General features: G+C 39.0%; 1 long non-coding RNA gene across 2 annotated transcripts; it reads left to right on the forward strand.

Annotated features, from left to right (window-relative positions):
• Nucleotides 1-847: 847 nt before the first annotated feature.
• Nucleotides 848-16,608, forward strand: LOC116635498. 2 transcript variants are annotated; one of them, XR_004300180.1, is made up of 4 exons: nt 848-932; nt 2,501-2,682; nt 8,211-8,281; nt 16,451-16,608. It is a non-coding gene; the product is annotated as an uncharacterized LOC116635498 (long non-coding RNA). The 2 variants fall into 2 exon arrangements; XR_004300179.1 differs by lacking the exon at nt 16,451-16,608 and adding an exon at nt 12,113-12,581.
• The last annotated feature ends 875 nt before the right edge of the window (nt 16,609-17,483 follow it).

Genomic DNA, 17,483 nt, shown 5'->3' on the forward strand with positions numbered 1-17,483 from the left:
GCTATGTATTTGTGTTGAGTGGATCCTGGCAACCTCTGATCAAATGTCTTCCAATTAAACTTCACAACACCTCCAGGGTGAGTCGTCTGGGCCAGTACACAGATAAATATTTACATAAACCTGCTGCACAGCTGTACTCTATTATCTTAGTAGTTCATGTGGAGAGACAACTCATATGTCTATAATAAGAATGTCTAGTGCCTCCTTGCAGCTTTATCCTACTAAAGTTGTCTTTTAAAAACCTTTAGGAGTTTTTACCGTAAAATATAACATACATACATATAAATGCATGAAACACAAAAATAAACAATTATGTTAAAGGGAATACTAATGTAACCACCACGTAGGTCAAAAATACAATGTGGCCATCACCCCAGAAGTCCCTCATGTGTCTTTCCTCATGCAACTCCCTCTGTACCTTTTAGAGGGAACCATTATCCTGGTGTTTTCATTAATTCCTTGTTTTGCTTTGTAGTTTTGCCTCCTAACTATGCATTCCCCAAAATGTAGTTTAGTCATGCCTATTTTTAATGTTTACAATCATAGTGTTTATGTTACTGTGTCTTCCTTTTGTTCAATATTGTATTCCATTAGCTCCATCCCTGTTATTTATACGTAAGTGTTCCCTTAAATCTCCTAAATCTTATATCTTCACTCTGCTATGTTTTTTTTAAATTTTTTTTTTAAGATCTTATTTATTTATTTGAGAGCGAGAGACAGAGATAGCGAGTGAGAACACTGAGCGAGGAGGAGAGGGAGAAGCAGGCTCCCCACTGAGCAGGGAGCCCGATGTGGGGCTCTATCCCAGGACCCTGGGATCATGACCTGAGCCGAAGGCAGCCGCTTAACTGACTGAGCCGCCCAGGCGTCCCTGCTATGTTTTTAATTTCTACAGTGCTCGAGTGATGGGAAGCATCAACAATTCTACTTTGGTATGTATGTAATTGTCATCTGCCTGTGGTAGGAGGCCACCACATAAAATTTTTTAAAATTATAACATTTACTGAATATCTACCATGGGCTAGAACTGCATGAAACACTGTTCATATAATGTTGCTGTACTCAGGATAATCCTGCATAGTAAGTAGGTTTAGCATAGTATGTATTTTCACAGAGAATAAGCTGAAATTCAGAAAGATAAGGTAAATTCAGAGTGTAGTCTTTCTGAGATTTAGGTATCAGATTTAGCTATAGTTAGTTATCAGTTATCAAATCTTGGTTTTATTATTTTTGTGATTTTAGTCACAATAAGTGAGTAAATAAGTAAACTTGCCATATCATGGTAGTCTTTGTCTCACCAAGCTCTTGACATTTTGCCGTAATGTTCCATTGGTGTTTGCATAGTTTGTACTCCCCTTATGTGTGCAGCCTTTCTTCTACAACTCACACATTGGTAGCTTCCTTGGGCTCTATGGCACCTAAGGAATACTGCATATGAACTTCTCTTCACGGCAGGACCAGAGAGGTGACTCTCCTGTTGAAGGAATTCAGGGGCAGGGGAGTCAGGGTGGGTGTCAGGGTGGGAAGAACACAGAGCTGGGAGTTAGACTACCTCAGTTCCACACTTGATTGTCATTTTCTAGCTATGTGACCCTGGGTAAGTTATTTAACCTCTTGGGCTCAGTTTCGTTATGTGTAAGTGAGGGGGTTGGTCAGTAATTTTCAAACTGGAGTTCAAGGATCATCCTGAGTTCTTATTTTAAATGCAGATTTTTGGACCTCATGAAAATGTCCCAGTGTGGAAATCCGTATGTTTAATAAGCGCCCCAAGTGATTCTGATGCTCACCATGAGTGAAAGCTAATGAAGCAAGTGATGGGATGCGTCTCTGATTTTAAAAATCCTGGGATAGAATTTGAACTTTTGGTACCTTAGTATCTTTCATCAGAGCTGAGTGCCTACTTATTTCAAAGAGTTCTGTTTTCTTTTGTTAATAAAAATAAACACAAAGTCATTAAAGTTTAAGATGCCAACTACCATTGCTAGGAGTAAAACAACAATTACACAGGTCAAAGTACTAGTTATCAAAACAGCTTGGGACTATTTGGTGTTCATAAACTGAATAAAAAGATGACTGCCTCTATGGAATTGTATCCATATCATTAAGAGGTGTTAATACAGTGTTGCAGGAAAAAGCAGCATCATCTGTCTACAGGACACAGAAGCGTCAATATGATTGACAAGGAATATAGAGTGCCATGCAGTCGTATTAGGAAAACAAAGTGGTTGTTTAGACTCTCAAAACAACTTTAAAAGTCAGCTTATTTAATTATAAAATATGCTAAATATGTCTTCCAACAGATTGGAGACAGTCTGTTGGCTGATTTATTTTTACTTTGATACTGCATTCCTTACATATTTTTCAAATTCTTATGTGACTATTCAGGAGGAAAAATTTTCTTATACCATTTAATACTTTCCTGGGGGATATTCTTTATATTCTGAGGAATTGAAGTCACCCAACTAATTGCTTCCATTTTTTGTGTTTCCTTTTTCACTAGGAATAACCAACCTGATATTTCGTAACAGTTCTGACTTTTCCCACTCACCATACTCTGCAGTGGTTCTCAAACCCCTACCTGAGGCAAGCAGCTCACTCATCAGTGAGAAGACTCACAAAGCAGAGATTTGTAGTTGGGGGTGCATAGCCCCAGAGTGCTGTGAGAACAGAATCTCCAGAAATGTGCGTATTTTTGAAAATTTCCCAGGGTATTTTTCTTTAGTGATTGAGTTGCAAAGCTGAGTCCAAAACCTGTCAAATAGCAATTATTCATGTATGTATTCTGTAGGAGACTAGAAATCCTTAAATACAGCAATTGTTATGGTACTGTAAAAGCAAGACATTACAATTTGGAGTAAATAGGTAACTTAAATACCAAAAATATATAAATGCATGGTTAAGAATGATACTATTTTCAAAATTGTATGATTATTGATCTCTACATTAATATAGACATTGTTATTTATTTTCTTAAGCTGTGTCCCCTTTTCTTTTGACCCCTCCCTTCTTTCTAGCCCACTAGTAAGGTAAAATAGATAAAATTGCTGAGTAATTATTCTTACCTCTTTTTCCTCCTTCTTTTTCATAAAGACTTGGAAATTAACTTGATCCCTGAAGGACAGGTGGGACTGATTATCTGAGAAAAGCCAGATGATATACCAGCTAGAAGGAAGAGTATGCTCAATGCTTGGAACATGAGAATAGTTGAGAAGTCCATCTTGGCTGAAGCAGGGTAGGAGGTGGATATAGGATGTATAGGGAGGACCAATCCTCGTCAAATGTCAAACGTCAGGCTGAAGTGCGAATAAGAGAGAATGAGGAACCACTGAAGTTTTTTAAGTGGAGAATCACATTCAGTAACTGCCATTCTAGAAGATTCATCTGGCAGCTGGTTTATGGTGTACAGCTGAAGAACAAGCAGAAGCAGGGAGAGTAGTTCAGAGGATTGGAAGCAAATCAGAGACAAACCAAGAAGGCTTGAAAACAACCAAAAGAGAGGAAGGGTCAGTCTTGAAAAAAATTTGCATGAAATATCAACAGGATATATTTGTTGATTGGATTGAGGGAATTAGGAAGAAGAAATAAACTCAGAGTCTTCAGTCTTCAGCTTTCTTTGATTCTCTCTCACAAGTTGCCATTCGATTTCTTGTCTTCCAAACTTCTTGAAAGAGTTGTGCTCACCTACTGTCTTTGCAGTTTTATTTCTGCCCTCATCACCCCATTGGAATTGTTCTGGCAAGGATCACCGATCACTTGACTGCTACATGGAGTGGCCTCTTTTCTGTCTTCATTTTCTTCTGCCCACTCTGGAGCGTGTGGGAATGCTGACTTCTCTCTTCATCCTAAAATATTTCTTTCTGTTGGATTTTATAACAGTGTTCATTTTACTCTCTCCTCATACTTTTGATTACTTTTCAGAATCTTTTCATGACTCCTTTTACTCTGTCAACACCTTAGCTATTGTGAGTGTCTGGAATTTCACTTTTAATCTTCTTACACCTCACTCCCTGAACCACCCACACCACTGTCGAATTCTAACTCATTGACATCTATAAGTTTGCAATAGTAGCAAATCCCAAAGTTACAGCTTATGTCTATATGGCTCTTCTGAACTACAGACTTGTATTCTGTTGCTTTCTGGACATCTCCACTTGAATGACTTATAGACATTTCAAAATCAACATGTTTAAAACTAAACTCAATACCTGCATCTCCATTTCCATTGCCTATCTCAGTGAATGAGCTTGCTTTTGAATTATTTGGCTAAGCTAAATTTATCCATGCTTCTCCATTAATATTCACATATGGCTTATTTTATGTTGTCTTGTTCGTTCTCCATCCTCTCTGTACCCATTGCCCCTGCCTTTATTCGGATCCATGTAGTTTTCCACTGAGACTCTTCCTAACTCATCGCAGTTCATCCAGTCTCTCTCTACTCAGTCTAATCCTCCACACCATCACCAGACATATTTTCCTAAAACATATCTCTATGCCTCTATATTTCCTTTTTTAAAAGATTTTTTTAAATTTTTAAAAAAATTTTATTATGTTATGTTAATCACCATACATTACATCATTAGTTTTTGATGTAGTGTTCCATGATTCATTGTTTGCGTATAACACCCAGTGCTCCATTCAGTATGTGCCCTCTTTAATACCCATCACCAGGCTAACCCATCCCCCACCCCCTTTTTTTAAAAGGATTTTATTTATTTATTTGAGATAGAGGGCCAGAGAGAGAGAGAGCACAAGCAGGGCGAGGGGCAGAGGGAGAGGGAGAAGCAGGCACCCCACTGATCAGGGAGCCCAATGCGGGGCTTCATCCCAGGACCCTGGGATTATGACCTGAGTCGACCCGGGATCATGACCTGAGCCAAAGGCAGACGCTCAACCCACTGAGCCACCCAAGCATCCCTCCTCTGTATTTCTCTTCTGCTTACAAATAGCTCCCATTCTCCCTGGCCTTAGGAAAGAATCCAAACTTCTCACTATGTCATTCAAGGGATATTCTGACCCCAAAACCCTTTTCCAAACTTCTCTCCCAACATTGCTCAAATACTCAGTCTCTGCTTCACTTATGTTAAATGATGATATGAACACAAGCCTCCATTTCCTGTCTCTGGTTTTGCACATTGCATTCCTTTAGTTTTCCTCCTGAATTCTTCACCTAATAAACTCTTATTCTCTTGTCAAAAGACAACTCAAATCACCCGAGAGACTGGCCTGTTAATCCTGGACTTCTCAGGACAGCATTGCCATGGATTTAGAGTCTGCTCCTCAGTTTAGCAAGACAGAAACCTGAAATTTTCTGAGCATTCAGATCTAAGAATATTGATTCATATCAGTTAGACTCATGACGTTCACTTAAATACAACACTGAGCCTGTTTATTAACTTACACTGAAAAGCATAACTATCAAGCTTTCCTCAATTTAAAGTTCATAATCACTAGTGTAGGAACACTTCTCATAGGAAAATCTCCATGGGAAGCTACGTTATAATCAGGTTGTTATTGAGCACTGAATCAGTGTAAGAAGAGTAAGGTGGGTGATCATAATGGCTGTTGCCAAGAGCGTCTGGTGCATCTGTCTGTGTTATGAGGACATATGTGCCAGGAAGCCAGACTGAACGTGAAAACATGGCCAACATTTTGCCTATCTGGGATAATTCTAGAGACAGAGTAGGAAAGCCATTGCTCCCTTTTTTTAGACTGCAGAGCACACTTTGTCCCTTTTGGTCCCACACCCTTTCTTTATAGCTGTGAATCTTGAACATCTCAAGCATTTTTAACTGTGATTATAAATGTAGTCCTTGTAATTGCAATGTCTCTGATGGGTCCTCCTCCCTGTCCCCTGCCAAGGAACTTCCAAGATTGCTTACTTGGGTTTATGCATAAGCCTTGATCATCCCTCCATGCCATAATCAACTGTAGCCTTCAAACCTTGGTATTTCCAAAAGGGCCATCTCTAATTTGGAATTCTGCTGTTCATGTATGGATGGGATTGCATATCTACCACTTAATGACTATAGTCACCATCATTTCTTGCTTGTAGAGTAGCATCTTAAAAGTCTCCCTTAGTCCACTCTTGCTCTCCTATAATCTATTCTCCATATAGCAGCTAAAGTATTGTTCAAAATCATGTCAGATCATGTCACTCCTTTGTCTAAAACCTTCTAATAGCTTCTCACCTCACTCAGAGAAAGATTTTGTCTTCCACTATTCTCTCCCTAGATGACTCTGTTCCAGCCACACCAGCCTTCCTGCTGTTCTGTGAATACACCAGGCACGTGCCCTCCTTGCACCTTTGTACTTGCTCTTTCCTGAGCCTGGTACTCTCTTCTGCTGATATTCTTTTGGCCGTCCCTGCTAACTACATTTAAAATAGCAACCCTCTTCTCTATTTCCCTTTTCTGCTTTACTTTTATTCCTAGCACTTACACCATTTAATCCATTGTGTATTTATTTGTCTATCATCTGCATCTTGCTACTAGATAGTAGACTCCACAAGGGCTGAGGTTTTGTCCCTTTCATTCTCTGCTGTATTCCCTAGGAGGATGGGGCAGTGCAGGGCCCGCTGTGGAGTGGGTGCCCCAAAAGCATTTGTGGAATAAATGAATCCAAATCTTTACCTTCACTTTTTTCATGGAGATGCAGATTTTTTTTTAAAGATTTTATTTATTTATTTGACACAGAGAGAGACAGCGAGACAGGGAACACAAGCAGGGGGAGTGGGAGAGGGAGAAGCAGGCCTCCAGCCAAGCAGAGAGCCCGATGTGGGGCTCGATTCCAGCACCCTGGGATCATGACCTGAGCCGAAGGCAGCCACTTAATGACCGAGCCACCCGGGTGCCCGGAGATGCAGATATTTAAAAGTAATCATAGGACAGGTTTTTGTCTTTTTGTCCCCCTCCTTTTTTTTTTTTTTCTAGGAGGAAAAACCTGCTAAGGCAAGAGAGGAAGTGTTTGGTTTTGGTTCCTTTATTAGAGTTCTCCAGAAGAACAGAACCAATAGGATGTGTGTGTGTGTGTAGTGAGAGAGACAGAAACAGAGACAGAAATGGAGAGAGAGACAGAGGGATCTGAAGGAATTGGCTCACATGATTATAGGGGCTGGCAAGTCCAAATCTGCAGGGTAGACCAGCAGGCTGGAAACCCACGTAAGAGTTAATGTTGCAACTAGAGTTCAAAGGCAGACTGCAGACAGATTTACCTCTTCCTCTGAGGAACCTCAGTCTGTTTTCTCTTAAGGCCTTCAAGTGATTGGATGAGGCCCACCCACATAATAGAGGATAACCTGCTTTTCTCTAAGTCCACTGCTGTAAATGTTCATTTCATCTAAAAAATACCTTTACAGCAACATCCAGTCTGGCACTTGACCAAATATCTGGGTGCCACAGCATAACACAGGTTAGCACATAAAGCTAACCATCACCGTTCCTCACTCCTGGTTTTTCTGGCCACTGCCTTCAACTTATTATGGTTCCCACAGCAATGAATTCTTAACTCACGGAGTCTTATAAACTGATTTTTGATACAGATTATTTTTTGAAAAGATAGACTTTTAAAATACACAAAAACAAAGCTTTAGGTTTAAAAAATACATTCGAAATTATTTCACCAAAAGCTACCTGAGGTTTAAAAACAACAACAAGAAATTATTTTGGACATGATTTGAAAACAGAAATTTATTCTATACTATTTACTATCTAAGTCTTCAATAATATACTTTTGTTTTCTGAAATACTGTTCATACAATTATTATTCTTAAAAACTGCTTTTACCCGAGTAGTTATTGGTTATAAACTCCTTTGATTATAGCCTAGCAGATGCCAGGATCACGAGTTTAATTCTCCCAGAATCCAGTGGGATTACTCACTTTGGGGCCTGGAGCACCACTCCTAGGCTGTCTCCAGCCATCATGCAAATGCATGGTTTGGGGCCCTTGGGCACTGTCTAAGAGAATGGTGGATGTGTACAAAGCTGCAGTTATTAATGGGAAGTTCATCGGAAGTCCATTATCCTATTAATTGTGATTTGGTGGTGTACACAAAAGCACACTGAAAAAAAAAAAAGAGTGCTTTTAAAAATTGTCTTTATTTGTGTTTCCCCCTTCAGAAACAGACGGAAAGCATTCCAAGGGGAAATTTCCTTTCATATTCCTTGTCCTAGGCATTCTGAAAACTTTTCTAATATTTCATGTTGTTTTTCAGATGGTGTTTTATTTTTGCCTGAAAATCATGATCTCATCTCCCAGATTTTCCTTCCAAACACCTTCAGTGAGGTAGGTAAGATGTCTGCAAAGTTAATGGAAATAAATATGACTTTATCTTTTGCTTCTGGAACATTTTAGATTAGGTCATGCTTTTGGAAAGCTTTGCGGTATCTGGCACCCAAGCAAGTAAATTTCTCACTATTCTTTTTTCTTATCTTCTTTTTTTAAAATCATGTTTTGAAAGTGTGACTAGTATTCTGATAAAGAGTTGGGGAAATTTTTAGTTTGATGTTAGAAATCTCAGTTATGTGTTGAATAACAAGATGGCTTAAACAGGGTGATTAAAAAGTGACAAGATCGGTATTTCAACTTTAGGTTGTGCTCTTAACAGCAATTCTTAAAACAGCTTACCCGTCGGGTGACTGGGTGATGGACACTGGGGAGGGTATGTGTTCTGGTAAGCGCTGTGAATTGTGCAAGACTGTTGAATCTCAGATCTGTACCTCTGAAACAAATAATGCAATATATGTTAAGAAAGAAAAAAAGAAGAAGAAGAATGTAGCAGGAGGGGAAGAATGAAGGGGGGAAATCGGAGGGGGAGAAGAACCATGAGAGACGATGGACTCTGAAAAACAAACTGAGGGTTCTAGAGGGGAGGGGGTTGGGAGGATGGGTTAGCCTGGTGATGGGTATTGAGGAGGGCACGTTCTGCATGGAGCACTGGGTGTTATGCACAAACAATGAATCATGGAACACTATATCTAAAACTAATGATGTAATGTATGGGGATTAACATAACAATAAAAAAATTAAAAAAAAAAAAAACAAAAAACAAAACAAAACAGCTTACCCGTCATTCATTGTTTCCCGATTGTCCACTGCTAACTTACTGCGGGAGAAGCATAAAGCATTAAGGCTTTGAAGTAAGGGTCCTTTATCAGCACTGCCACTTTAGTTGATCTCTTACCAGCTTTTTCACAGGGACATCTTTTCAGATTTTATCAAGGTTGGGTGAGAAAGAGCTCAGAACAGTTCATCTTTTGTTGAGCACTGAAACTCCAATGGAATCTAGCATTTCCTAATTAATGCAGCTTACTCATTTAACAGAAGATCTTATCCCTTCCCATTTCAATGAAACAATGGCTAGAGGGACTTGTAAAAAAGTTTTGTGTCAGAATTTGGTAGTATGAATTTGTAAGCCTTTAGCCATGATTTCCATAGATTTGCACGTTGGCAAATGGGGCAACATTGCATCCTTGACTTTTGTAACTGTTTTCACATTAGCATAGTTCTTATGATTTTAAGAACTTTTTTCATTTAAAGTCTTTCTTCATATTTTTCTTATATAATTAGAAAACATGTTTAATTATAGAAGCAATTCATGAACATACTCTCTTGTAAAAAACAAACAAACAAACAAAAAATCCCCCCAAACCAGACATTTTGGATAAAGCCAAAGTTCCCTCTGACCACTCCCGGATAAAGTCGAAGGTCCCTCTGACCACTCCTGATCCCTGATGGCTTCTCCAGAGACAATCACGGCTATTACCAGTTGGTGATTATGGCAAAGTAGTTTATAGGATATACACAGGAATATAGTATGGGTGGGAATATACAATTAAAAATATATCACATTGTCCTTGTTTCTATTTCAGATCTTTTGGTGCCCAGAATAATTCTTATTTGAGTTTTGCTACACTTGATTAAATTTATCTGTGGACTTTGTCCCATTCCAGACTTCCTTTTTCTTATCAGGTTCCCACATATTTCTAATGATAGCCCTTCACATTTTCTTTTTATTTTGGCCCCATGATATAGCACAATGTGATAATACACCTGTAACTCTCATATCCCGCACCTTATCACCAAACATATTCTAATCTCAGCGAGCAAACTAGGGCTGGATCAAATAAAATTGGCCAGAAAAAAATGCCTTTTCTTATAGTTTTCACTCTTAGTTTGTGGCCATTATGAAAGTTTTAAGTGGCATGGAATGACATCAGTCAAGGATTTTTGGAAAAAGGAGGTGTAATTTTTAACTTTCTTCCCTTTCCTAGAATCACAGAGGGTTTCATGACCTTAGTAGTCTGATGCTATCTTGAACTCTGAGACAGAACCATTGTTTCTTTGAAATGGAAAAGATAGATCGGTTGGTGAACAATATCCACCAGTGGACATCCTACAGCCAGGCTTTGCAGTAGATTTGTTCTTTAAAAAAAGTTAAGTGAGAGGCACCTGGGTGGCACCGTTGGCTAAGTGTCCAACTCTTGGTTTTGGCTCAGGTCATGACCTCAGGTTGTAAGATTAAGCCCTGCGTTGGGCTCTGCACTCAGCATGGAGTCTGCTTGAGATTTTTCTCTTCCTCTCCCTCTGACCTTCCTCCTTCTCCACCCCCACCCCGCTCTCTTGCTCTCTGTCTCTCTCAAATAAATAAAGAAATCTTTAAAAAAAGTTAAGTGAAAGCCAAGTATTTATAAATAGCATCATATTTCAAATGGAGTAAGGGAGTGTCTCAGCCAGGATTCTTGAATTCTGAGTCTGCATGTGCACTTGCTTTGGTCTGCTGCTTCCTAGTGCCTTCATACTGGCCTCACCTTCCCTCTCTCCTACCCCAGCCCACAAATTCACAATTTTTGCTCTCCTACAACTACAGCATGTACTTGGCTTTGTTTTGCTGTGGTTTGGCTTCAAGTTCTTTCTCTATGGCCTTTCAGTTCCAGAACCTGTACCTCAAGTGGGCTTTTTTGTCTTTGTTCTATCAATCCTCTGCCAATAAATTAGCCAGCCGTGGGTAATCTTGGTGTAATCACATGTGTCTTGGGGTTAGGGAATGAAATTACATGGTACAAACATGGATGTCTGGCTGGTTCCTTGGTGGAGGGGTGGGGTGGGGGGATTGTAGGTCAAGGTAGTTTGCAGAGACCGAGGCTGTGATTGTGGGGCAGCTACCCCTAGATATGTCTGCCGCCAGGAGCGCATGCAACTATTTAAATCAAGAGCCCTTTGGTGATTATGGCAACGTAGTTTATCCTTTTTTCCCCTTAGAACTATGTTCTGTACATAGCACAATAAATATAATAAACTATGTGTCATTCCTGGCAGAGGCACGGTGTGATTAAAATTGTTGCAATGCACAGTCTGAGGTAGTGATGGAAAATTTTAAATTTCCTCCAGAGGAGAAAAGTGAGAAAACAGAGTTTTTCCTCTTATTTTAATTTCAATCCTGTTAGGAGATTTACATTTTCTTTTCTGTTTTACAAAAAAAAAAAAAAAAAAACAAAAACCAACAAAAACCAAGTATGAATTGTATTTTACAACTTAAAGCCATTTCATAAATGTAACTCCTTTCTTTCTGTTACCTGTACTATCTGATACTTCAGCAAGATATCCTGGTTCTACTCCTAAAATATATCCTGAACCTAATCACTTCTACCATATCCACTGATCATGTTATCTATTTTTTTTTTTTTCCTTAAAATCCTCTAAAGTCTACTCCCTGCAATTAGACTAATGCCCAAACTCCTTATCACGGCCACAAGCCTGACGACCTGACCTCACCTGTTCCCCAGATGCATCACCACCGCGCTCACCGCCGGCGGCCACGGCCCAACCTCCGTAGCCGTCCGCCTTCTCCGGCAACAGCTGCTGGTTCTCGTCTCCACATGTTTTCACTAGCTTTGTTCGTTCCCTCCACCTGGCACTCTCTTTTCTCAGATCGTGACAGTGTTGGCTTCTTCTCATCTTTTTTGGCCTAAGTGCAAATGTCACCTTTGCAGAGAGATCTTGTCTGACTCTCTGAGCCAACGTAGTCCCTCGCTGCCACAACTCCTTATTTTGTCACCTTTTGAATTCTTTTCTAGCTTTAGTTCACCGTCAAAAATGAGCTTATTTTATTTTTAGGTACCTGCATTTATTCTCTGTGTCTGTCCACTACAAGGAAGGTCCCCAAGTGCAAAAACTCCTGCAACTTGTTCATCGATTTATCTTCAGTGCCTTGGGCCTTGTGTAACATAGGATCATCACTTTCTAAATACTTGCTGAATGAATGAATACAGGAAAAGACGAATGAATACTGTCATGCTTCACATTCTATTTCTTACAGTCATATGTATATTTGTATTAAGATATTGGGTAGGTAAACATTTTGAGATTGGAGGTCTTATTGTCCCTGGGCCTCCTCGGTGTTACCATTACAAATCTAAATCCTGTCTGTAGGTCTACAGACATATATATTAAATCTCCATTGGGAAATTTAATACAATCCTACCATCTCCACAGGACACAATAAAGAGGCCAGCAAAACTGCCTTTGGAAGTCAGACACCTCGGTTTGAATCCAAGTTCAGTAGTTTACTCAGTTTGCTGCCTTAGACCAGTGGCTTAGCAGATAAGTGACTGGTACAATCCTCAATAACGGGTGGTAGTAGGTGTCCTCACCACATTGTATATCACTTTTTTAAAAAAAGATTTTATTTAATTATTTATTTATTTATTTATTTATTTGTGAGACAGAGAGAGCGTGCACACAAGCGGGGGTGGGGTGGGGTGGGGTGGGATGCAAAGGGAGAGGGAGAAGCAGACCCCCACTGAGCAGGGAGCTGGACAGGGGGCTCCATCCCTCCCAGGACCCTGGGATCATGACCTGAGCTGAAGGCAGACGCTTAACTGACCGAGCCACCCAGGTGTCCCTGTGTATCACTTTTATTAAATAAATTCATGAAGCATTTTTTGTGTCATCTGCCATTACCACTAGGAGATTGCAGTCAAGTTTGAAAAACAGCACTTGTGAGAAAATCTGACCAGTTAGTTACATGATGTTTTAATATGGGTAGTCTTCTCAACAAGTTTCTTCACAGTAATTTTTATCAAGAGCCAAAATGAATAGACATAAATAAGAATTTAGTGAATTTAACAGTGTCATGTCTTATAAAATTTGAGAATTTTGTAATTTGTTAGTCACATGTTCGAAGTCGAAAGGAAGTTGGAGATAAATTGGTTTTTGAAAACAAAAAATAAAATGAATGAAAGCCACAGTGAAATACCACCTCATACACTCTAGAATGGCTATAAAAAACCAAGTGCTCCAGGGCGCCTGGGTGGCTCAGTTGGTTAAGCGACTGCCTTCGGCTCAGGTCATGATCCTGGAGTCCCTGGATCGAGTCCCGCATCGGGCTCCCTGCTCGGCAGGGAGTCTGCTTCTCCCTCTGACCCTCCCCCCTCTCATGTACTCGCTCTCTCTCATTCTCTCTCTCTCAAATAAATAAATAAAATCTTAAAAAAAAAATTGTAAAAAAAAAAAAAAAAAAAAAAAACCAAGTGCTCCAGGAAATAGCACTTGGAACACTTGTGCATCACTAGTGGGAATGTAAAATGGTGCAGCCACTCTGGAAAACAGTTTGGCAGTTGCTCAAAAAGCTAAACATAGAGTTATATGACCCAGTAATTCCACTCCTAGGTACATAACCCAAAATTTGAAAACTGAGATTCAAATAGATACTTGTATGGCAGTGTTCATAGTAACATTATTCATAATAGCCAAAAGACGGAAACAACCTCAGTATCAATCAACTGATGAATGGATAAAGAAAATGTGGTATATCCACATGATGGAATATTTTCAGCCATAAAAAGGAATGAAGTTCTGACATATGAGACAACATGAATAAACCTTGAAAACATTATGCTAAGGGCATGAAGCCAGTCACAAGGGATCACATATTGTGTGATTCCATGTATATGAAAGACTCAGAATAAGCAAATCCATAGACACACAAAGTAAATTAATAGTCACTGAGGTGGGTGGTAAAGGGGGTGAGTATTGACAGCCAATTGCTACAGGGTTTCTTTTAAAGGGGACAGAATGTTATAAAATTAGATTGGGAAGATGGTTGTATAACTGTGATGTTACTGAAAAATACTGAATTGTACACTTTAAGTGGTCGAATTTTATGGTGTGTGAATTTTATTTCAATAAAGCTGTTAAAAATGTTGTTTGGAGTAAAAATTACTGTTGGGATTTATAAATAAGAAGTTACATTTAAAGGCATCTAAATAGCTCAATATGCCACCAGATGGCTTCAATTTCAATTTGACTAATTTATTAATCTGTAAGAGTACATTCCTAATAGTTGCATACATATATTTATCTGCGTTCATTCCAAAGTGAGTGGAGAGGAGAACCATGGGTTTTAACCTCTATAGATTCCCCTTATTGCTCTTCTATTGTAATATTTATTTTAGTGAAAAATAGACAAATTTCAGGGAAAACTTTTTTTTATCTTTCACCACCAACTTTCTTCCCCACTGCCATGTATGCCAAATTGCAAAATTCTAGTATCCTAAAATCTTTATATGGGAAACCTAAATCTGGCATAGGGAAAGACTTATGATTAATTCTTTTTTTCTTCTTTGACCCGAAGTAATATAAACTATCTTTCTCTATGCTCACCATTCCCATAAAGATTTTGTTTCGTGTTTTGTTTTGTTTAAACTACTTCTAGGGGGTGCCTGGATGGCTCAGTCCTTAAGCGGCTGCCTTCAGCTCAGGTCATGATCCCAGGGTTCTGGAATCGAGCCCCACATTGGGGTTCCTGCTCGGCGGGAAGCCTGTTTCTCCCTCTCCCACTCCCCCTGCTTGTGTTCCCTCTCTTGCTGTCTCTCTGTCAAATAAATAATAAAAATCTTAAAAAAAAAAAATAAACTACTTTTAAGCCAAGACCGAGTCTCCAAGGCTCTGCCATCTAGTGGCCATATTGAAGAAATACTGGTTTTCTACACAGCTTTAAATGTACAAATGTTGGTACATAGCCAAGAAATGTTAAGAACCATCAGCAAATTAATGACTAATCTTTATGTTTACTTTTGAATTCAAAGCACTGAACTATGTGTTTACATAGAATTTTTATGACTATATCATTCTTTTATAGTCTTGGTGTTGACTGCCTGAAATATAAAACCTGGAAATTCAAGACATACAAATTTATTACTCATTTCTAGCCACTTATAATTGAGGCAGACTAGATTTTACAAACATATCTTTTTTTTTAAAAAGATTTTATTTATTTATTTCACAGAGAGAGACACAGCGAGAGAGGGAACGCAAGCAGGGGGAGTGGAAGAGGGAGAAGCAGGCTTCCCGCTGAGCAGGGAGCCCGATGCGGGGCTCGATCCCAGGACCCTGGGACCATGACCTGAGCCGAAGGCAGACACTTAATGACTGAGCCACCCAGGCGCCCTTTACAAACATATCTGTTTGCAGTATAAACAGAAGATAAATTAAGAATCTGTTAATTTCTGTCAGTAATATTACCTACATTCAGGCTTAAGTTCTGATACATACCACATGTTAAATTTTGGTTATGTTCATTCTTTTAAATTAAGATTTAATTGATTGAATATACTTTCCCACATGTGCAGAGTGATGAATATCTATCTCCTGGGTTATTTATATGATGGGTGAAATTATGTTTGTCAGGTTAAAAATCAAGAATAGGGATGTCTCATTCTTTAGAATACGTAAAATCCAGTGTTGGTAATGTCTTTATCTACAGACATTATGATAAAGCAATTTTAAAGCAGTTTTACAGTAAGTATATTATATTACTCATAATAGGTTATGCTTACTTCACCCTGATCTACTTCTGTAAAATTTGACAGTATAAAATTTGATTTGGATCAGCTGATTTGAAAGACACTTCTTTATTAAAAATGGAAAATGCCTGAGGTTAGTTTAAAAGGTAATAGAAAGTACAATTATTTAATATAGAAATGAGGCAATTCATTTACATTGTGGACTCATTTTAGCTCACTTCTGAGTAAATGTTAATTTACTTTTAGAAAAGTTATGTCAGACTTGTGGGCAACATATTCAGTAATAACTTGGGTAGGGATTTTAATAAATCCTGCTTTCAGATACTCAGCTGCAACATTTATGTTCAAATGAACCAAAATCTTATTACTAGGGATGAATTTAGAGAGAATAAGCTTAGAACTTAATCCTGAATCAATCATCGTTTTGGAACTGATACTGGCAGACTGAATCTTTCCATCGCTTTAGAAAACAGAATAATTAGCATGTGTCTGTGTTTATAAAGTTGTACATGAGGGTTGCACAGGGGAAGGGGTGCAGAGGCCAGTGAAGATAACATGGTTAGTGCATCCTCTTTCTGCCCAAATGCCATTGATTAAGTGCTGCCATGTTCTACTATTACTAATATTTTTCACAATCCTGTAATTGTAGACCACTAGCTTTTTAGGACTGAGATGGAACTTAAAGAAGTCATCAAGTCTGTCCTCAGTATTTCCGGGCTCAGCAGCATTCCAGGAGGTAAGAACCATCTTTTCTTGTTGGCAAACCTCAACTCATAGCTACATGAACTAGGGCGGGAGTTGCCACAGCAAACCCTTTGCCAATGCCCACACCAAGACAATAAGCCTGCTTTCCCTATTATCTTGGTTTGTGTGAATATTTGTCTGATTTTTGGTTGTGATTACCCATTATTTTTCTAGTTTTGATGAATTTTCAGAACTTTGCTGGAAATCCACATGGTAAGTAATATTTTAATTTTTCCAGAAAGATCTACACAATTTGCCTCTGAGAGGCCTGGATCTTATACCCTAGTCATTTGAATGCCAGGGCCAGATCAGCTAGCTAAACTATTAACTCTCTCCCAGAAATCTGTATAAATAAGGATTGTGAAAAGAAAAAGAGTGAACAATATAGGAGTGTTAGGTCTTGTAATAGAAATGTAGAAATGTTAGGTCTCGTAATAGAAAACTATGACTTAGATGAGTCTGTTTGAAAATGTTTAAGGGGATGATTTTCTTTTAGGAATCAATATAGGGTAAAAGAAGCAGGTATCTTGAATTATCTCTTTGAAGATATCCATTATTAATAAGAAAGAAGTGGAGGGGCACCAGGGTGGCTTAGTTGGTTAAACGTTTGCCTTCGGTTCAGGTCATGATCTTGGGGTCCTGGAATCGAGCCCCGCATCGGGCTCCCTGCTCAACAGGGAGTCTGCTTTTCCCTCTCCCTCTGCCTGCCGCTCCCCACTGCTTGAGCTCTCTCTCTCTCTCTATCTGTGTGTCAAATAAATAAAATCTTTAAAGAAAAATAAGAAATAAGAAAAAGTGGAAATTTAGGAAAGGACTCACAAGTGTCAACAGAGAAATTATGAAAGAGTCCAGGAGAGGTAGTTGTCTCTGAAGCCAGAGTAAAAAGCAGGAAGAGGTATCAACAGTTCACAGAAACATACTGAAGCTGGAAGGTAAAG

Source organism: Phoca vitulina, unplaced genomic scaffold (genome assembly GCF_004348235.1).
Source record: "Phoca vitulina isolate PV1807 unplaced genomic scaffold, GSC_HSeal_1.0 scaffold11, whole genome shotgun sequence".
Lineage (NCBI taxonomy): Eukaryota > Metazoa > Chordata > Mammalia > Carnivora > Phocidae > Phoca > Phoca vitulina.